This window comes from Sipha flava, unplaced genomic scaffold (assembly GCF_003268045.1).
Source record: "Sipha flava isolate LNK unplaced genomic scaffold, YSA_version1 550_pilon_pilon, whole genome shotgun sequence".
Classification (NCBI taxonomy): Eukaryota; Metazoa; Arthropoda; class Insecta; order Hemiptera; family Aphididae; genus Sipha; species Sipha flava.
The window spans coordinates 2297-8659 of NW_020273533.1; the positions used below are offsets into that span (position 1 = coordinate 2297).

The 6363-nt window shown below is 42.5% G+C and overlaps 1 pseudogene; it reads left to right on the forward strand.

Moving 5' to 3' along the window:
• The first annotated feature begins 4496 nt into the window (after nt 1-4496).
• Nucleotides 4497-4909, forward strand: LOC112691028 (annotated as a pseudogene).
• The last annotated feature ends 1454 nt before the right edge of the window (nt 4910-6363 follow it).

The window sequence follows — 6363 nt, forward strand, 5'->3', positions numbered from 1 at the left end:
AAAATAAAATAAAAATATCTTCGTGCACCGGTAAAAGAAGAGAAAAATAATGCGTACTTACCGCGGTGAACGCAAAGGGGTCCGCAGCCGCCGGGGCCGACGAGCCATCTGCCGTTCTCGTTTACGTACACGAAAACCCCGTCACGAGCTGGATTCCGTCGAAACGAAAATGTTATAAATACGCGGCGCACATAGCGCGTGAAAAATGTCCGCATTATTTTTTTCTTCTGGTCACACAGGCTTCCGGTTTTGTCTCCAGTTCAACGTGCACGGCAAACGAGACGTTCCCGTCTTGGACTGCCATCGCCTACGGCTGGATCGCTATGTCGACTGGTCCTGGACAAAATAATAATTAATATTCCCGGTACGGTTTTACGGTTTTCAAGGGCCGCCACTTATCTGCATCAACGAAAACTATTGACGAACGGAAACGTGGTCAATTGCCTTCGTACATGTCTAGTACGTTTTTTACGAAAACTGTATCGATTGTTAAACGTGGGGTGTAAGTATAATTATTTTTTTTTTTTACGATTCCGACGGTGAGGAGGATCGAACCCCGCCTTGTGCGGTGCACCTGCACTGTACCGCATTGTACAACGAGCGTATTTTTTACGCGTCAAAGTCTCGACGTAGTTATATTAGCCGATAATACGTTGTGAACGACCGGGTTATGGAGTCAAAACTCCAGGAGGGGAAAGTGGCGGGCGACCGGGAGAACGGAGGCGCGATGAGAAGAAAAAACCGTATAAAAAAAAAAAAAAAAGAAATACAATCGCCGTGACGGTCGCGACAACAAGTAAATACCCGATCCGAACGCGCGGCGGTGGTGTGCACGACCTGCAGCGGCAATGGCGTCGCGACGGTGTCCGTTTCGAGTCGTTCGCGTACGATTTGCCAAGTGCATCGCGTACATATTATAAATACAAACGTATACATGTACGTAAAACGGTGGCGTACGCGTGCGAGAAATAAACGTATGGAATTAAATACGAAACAAACGAAAGTACCGAAAGGAAATGTCCGTGTACCGTGCACATTATGACCGCGCACGACGACAACGACAGTAGAAAAATAAAAATATGCGCATCGCGAGAACGGTCGGTACAAATATAATTTACACGCGCACGCACATGCAAATACGTACAACGCGTGCGAGTTGAGAGCGAAGAAGACGGAGAGAGAGAAAAAAAAAACGATGTAGGTAACACGTTAAAGATTAATCGAAATCACGCGAGACACTCGCGCAGCATTCCAGTCGAGTTCATCCAACGGAAACGCATGGTAAACAGATTCTCGTTTCGTCCGTGCATAACGCCTACAGTTACTTCACGCATGATTGTCTTCACCGAACGGACACACAAAGACACTAGTCGTCGTCGTCGCCCAGTCCTCTCGTGGCCTCCGCTCTCCTGACCGGCTCAAACGCCTGTGCACGTGTAGTCCTGCGGTTTTTCGTAACCCTCCCGCAACGGACCTGGTCAAACCGAACACATGTTCTGACGGCTCAAAAGTCCACTGCAGGTCTGTTCCGTCGGTGACCCGCGTAGGAGCTCGCGAGTTACCGCTTCCCGTTGCCGTTGACGCGAACCCGAACGCGGGCGGCCCGAAACGTTATTGCCGATGAACAGTACATCCACACGCGTCCATTGTTTGTATCGCGACAAGTCGTGTTGTAGCTGCGAAGTCGTTTCAATAAAAAAAAAAAAAAAAAAAAACGACCATAAAAACGGAAAATACAAAACTCGTTCATCGGACGGTCCGCGACGTATACTTTTGATTTCCCTCGTAGCTCATCTGATCCGAGGAGTGTTAAACACTGTTCGCGCATACGTATACCTTTGCGTATACGTTCGGCGAACACTTACAACGTGTACTGGGCACAGTGGTACAACGTCACGTCTAGTTGATGTGCAAAGGACATTTAAACCACTAGGAATCGATTGCGGTTCGTCGACGTGTCAAATGTTAATGCCGATCGTTTACGCGCGGGCAATAAAACAGCGATTTTCAACTGTTGACGTCCGTGTACTACGTTTATCGGGTTCCGGTACAGTTGACAAACAAAACAATCCCTGCGTTCGGAAGATATCGAACGAAAATATTTACTCTCATTGTACGACGTGAAAGCGAATGACGGTTGTTTTGACCGCGGACAACCGTATTCTATTATAATAAAACATAAGAATCACTTGACCACGTGCAGGTCCGATTTAAAAGCTCGCACCGCACGTCGCGATTACGTTTTGGTTGACGTTTTTTTTTTTTTTTTAATTTTCATTGCGTACCGAAATTGGATATCGTCGCAGATCAATTGAAATGCGTTCAAACGTCGAACCGTTTGATGTCGATGTAATATCCGCCGTCTTCGCCGTGCGGAAGCGGAACGATTAATGTTCTTTCGTACACGTTACGTATGTTCATGCACCGACGGTGATGACGATGGTAACGCACGACGCGCGATCGCGCATAATCCGCGAAACCGCCGCCGGACACGCGACCCCGAAAACATAACACGGTTCGTCGGCCGTGTTTCGGACCCGTTGTTTTCCTCCAGAAGCCGCCGCCGGTGTTTGGCGCATACGCCCTTTCAAGACACTACGTCCGCACCGCTAACCTGACCGGGACGAGACCGAACGTCAACGTCACCGCGTTCTGTGTCAGATCCGAGAGCCAAGTTAGCACACCGTCCCCAAAGTCATTTCGATTTCGTCGTTTGCGCTGCGATTTGATGTTTTCCAACGTTTGAAATTTAACTAACAACTGAAAATGTTCAATGAAACGATTTCGAGCGACGACGACTTGTCGACGGCAAGTGCTGATTTTGTGACAATGTTCTCATTTGAAGAGTACAAAACCGTCTAAATTTGTATTCAAAATGTGTTTGAACCCATAGTGTTGGGTTCGCTCCAATACTTTTTATAAATGTAAATCATTTAAATATATTATAAGAAATCGTGTATGATTTAATACAATTATTGAAATATTAAAATATTATTAAAATTATTATGACACCAAATGTCGACGAAGACTAAAACATCGAAAAATCGCGTCCAAACCGAAGGAATTCCTTCGATACAGCACCGCTCACCGAATAACATTCACACATTCGCTGAATAAGGTCGTCGTACACGTCCCTTCGATACCCTTTGGTCGTCCAATGGGATGCAGTTTTACTTCAAACCACCATTGTCTCTAGTACCGTCTCAAGGACAGGGTAAACGTGGCACTTGTCCAGGGCCTCGTGCCTCCTAGAGCCTCGCGTTTATATAATAATATATATATATATACAACTTACCATGCATAAATAGATTATAGATATATTGATTGAGGACCGCTATTGTGGTGTAACTATGGATTTCGATATAATATTGTTGGGCCTCGAATTCTAATGATACCCAGGGCCTCACAGAACTTAGGAACGGCACTGATTGTCTCTTCCGCTTCTAAAATTGTACCTCTACGTGTTGCATAATTTATACGTCTGTACACAATTTAGATACGGTACGCGCGACGCGTAGCCTTAACAATATGACTACGACGACGAAATAAATATTTTATATTTTTAATTATTCGACCAACGCGATACATTCCACACAATGACGTTCAATCTTTGAATAAACTTACTACGCTTACCTACAAAAAACCCATACAACTTACAGTCCTCGCTCAAATTATATTATCACTCATCTTCCATCCGAGCAAATTCCAAGTGCCTTAAAAGGCAACTGGTGTAGGCTTCTACTTTTCCTTGAAAATTTTCAACGGGGCGGTGTTGCCAATGGGTGACTTCCCTTTCCCGTTATTCAACAATTATCAAATTTACTTGTTGCATAAAATGAAAATACAGATAGTAAAAAAAAAAAAAAAACGTTCAGTTATAATTGTTCCGCACAACGCGTTATGAAAAACGTATCCGCAAACCACTTGAATTGGAGAGTTAACCAAGACGAACGGGGATTTTTATTCCCTCTGATCAATTCGAATCCACTGCGTGAAATCATCATATCTCAACCCCAACACAATACAGCATATAGACTATCAAAGTTGGCATTAAATCATAATACTTAATAATCGACGTAAAATATTCTTAGGTTTAAATAATACAATCACCGTTTGCACTGCGCACGACGCACACCTCTTTATGTTAGTTACGCGTAATCGCTGCTGTTTCTACTTTTTTGTAAACCTATAAAGTTAAAATTTAGCTCAAATAATAGCCAACGCCGAGTGTAATCAACTGTCAATAATTGAATCAGCTGTTGTCCTTATTGTTTCCGTCGTACTTAAAAATGTAGTTTTTCTAATATTTGACAAGTGCGATTACCTAATTATCGTTGTGCCGCACAAGTAGCACGTTATCGCGTTCACCGGTCAGCGGCTCGTGACCTTCGCTCACTAATTATGCCACCCAAAACAAACATTAGCCATTTATCAAATGTGATAAAAATACCAACACTATACAACCCGCTCACCTAGCAGAAACACAAAACTCTGAAATGAACAACCCAGGCCACAGTACCCAACACAACATTACGAATAGCCCTGAAAATGGAAAATGGACTACTCAAACAGGTAAAAGAAACCTGTCAAGTTAATCATAATCCGGTTCTACCATCTCCAATCTCTCTTCTGCAAAAAATCCTCAACCAAAAACCAAAAAGCTTTTTTTCTCAACACGTAATCGCTATGAACCACTTATGATTGCCGAACCTACCGACTCGGTTTCTAACGCATACGTGGTATCCAAAGATCCCGACATCACGGTCCGGCCAAACCACCTCACCCGCTATTTATGAAAGGAATAAATGACTTTCCAGGTTTCTGTACAACTTTAATTGAGTTGATAAGAGTTGATAACTTCAAAGCTGAAAAATACAGACCGCCAATCGCGAATATTATAAACTTCTAATACGTTATTTAAAAGAACATAACGCCAAATACCACACATACCAACTCGCTGAAGATAAACCCATAAGGATAATTATCCACAATCTGTACCGTACTACGCAAATTGAACTATTAAAATCTGAACTCGAGACGCGCCTCTTCGAAGTCAGACAAGTCATGAATGTCCTACACGAGATTAGCAAACACCCACTCCCGCTGTTCTTCGTTGATTTAGAATCCATCGACCACTTTAATCAAATCTACCAATTATTTTCCCTTCTGCACATAAAAATTAAGGTTGAAGAACCATACAAGTCTAAGTTAATTAGCCAATGTCAAAATTGCCAAAATTACGGCAATACCCGGGCGTATTGTGGTTATTCAGCACGCTGCGTCAGATGCAGCGCGCATCATTCACGGCCGAATGCACTAGGTTGCCCGAATCCCCTGCCAAATTTGTACCTCGGAGATCATCCAGCCAACTACCGTGGTTGCAGCGTCTACAAAGAACTCCAGCGCCAAAAAACGCCGACCACTAAAAGTAATTTCTTACATGATGCTATCAAACCAAATGTTAAACCTTATAATGTAAAAAAAAGCCACCGACATGCTAATCTTTCGGAAAAAAATGAATCTAATCCCATAAAAAATTATGCACAGGTCAGAGCTAGTCAACCACCTCAACCTTCTCCTCCCTCCGACCTAACTCAACTCATGTCTTCCTTTATAGGCTCTTCTGACACAAGTTATTACTTCACTCCTAAATAAAAACAATGAATAACTCCTACACTAATAATTCATTATCTATATTAATATTCAATGCTAACGGCCTAAAAAATCATGTCAATGACCTCCAGGCAGTACTCTTTGACAAGCGCATAGATATCGCTTTAATCTCAGAAACTCATTTTACCAAATATTCCCACATTTCTATCCCATGTTATTACCTACTTAAATCTAACCACCCTGATGGTACAGCACATGTTCAATTCCATTAACATGGAAAAATCATATACGAACCAAAAGACTGATTCTCAACGCCCGTATGCGCATCCTCATCCTCTAATATCGAGAAATAATAAAACAAATCTAAAAGTCAAACTTCTAATTTATAAAACCCTCCTGAAATCTATTTGGGCTTATGGCATACAGCTCTGGGACTCAGCAAAAACGTCCAACACCAATAAAATCTAAGTATTACCAACCAAAAGCTAGCTCTTCGTCGACTCTCCAATGCATCACCGTACATCTCAAACCTAACATTGCATAATGATTTACACATGAAAACCATCAACGAAGAAGCTCAATCCTTTTACTTGCGTTTCCGTATTCGACTTCTATCCCACCAAAATCCTCTTATTAAAAACCTCTCCTCTCTAACTTTCCCAGGTAATCCAAGGTGCAGGTTAAAAAGGAAATGGTGTCATGACCTCCTAATACTACCAATTTAATATATATATATACATACATACATAC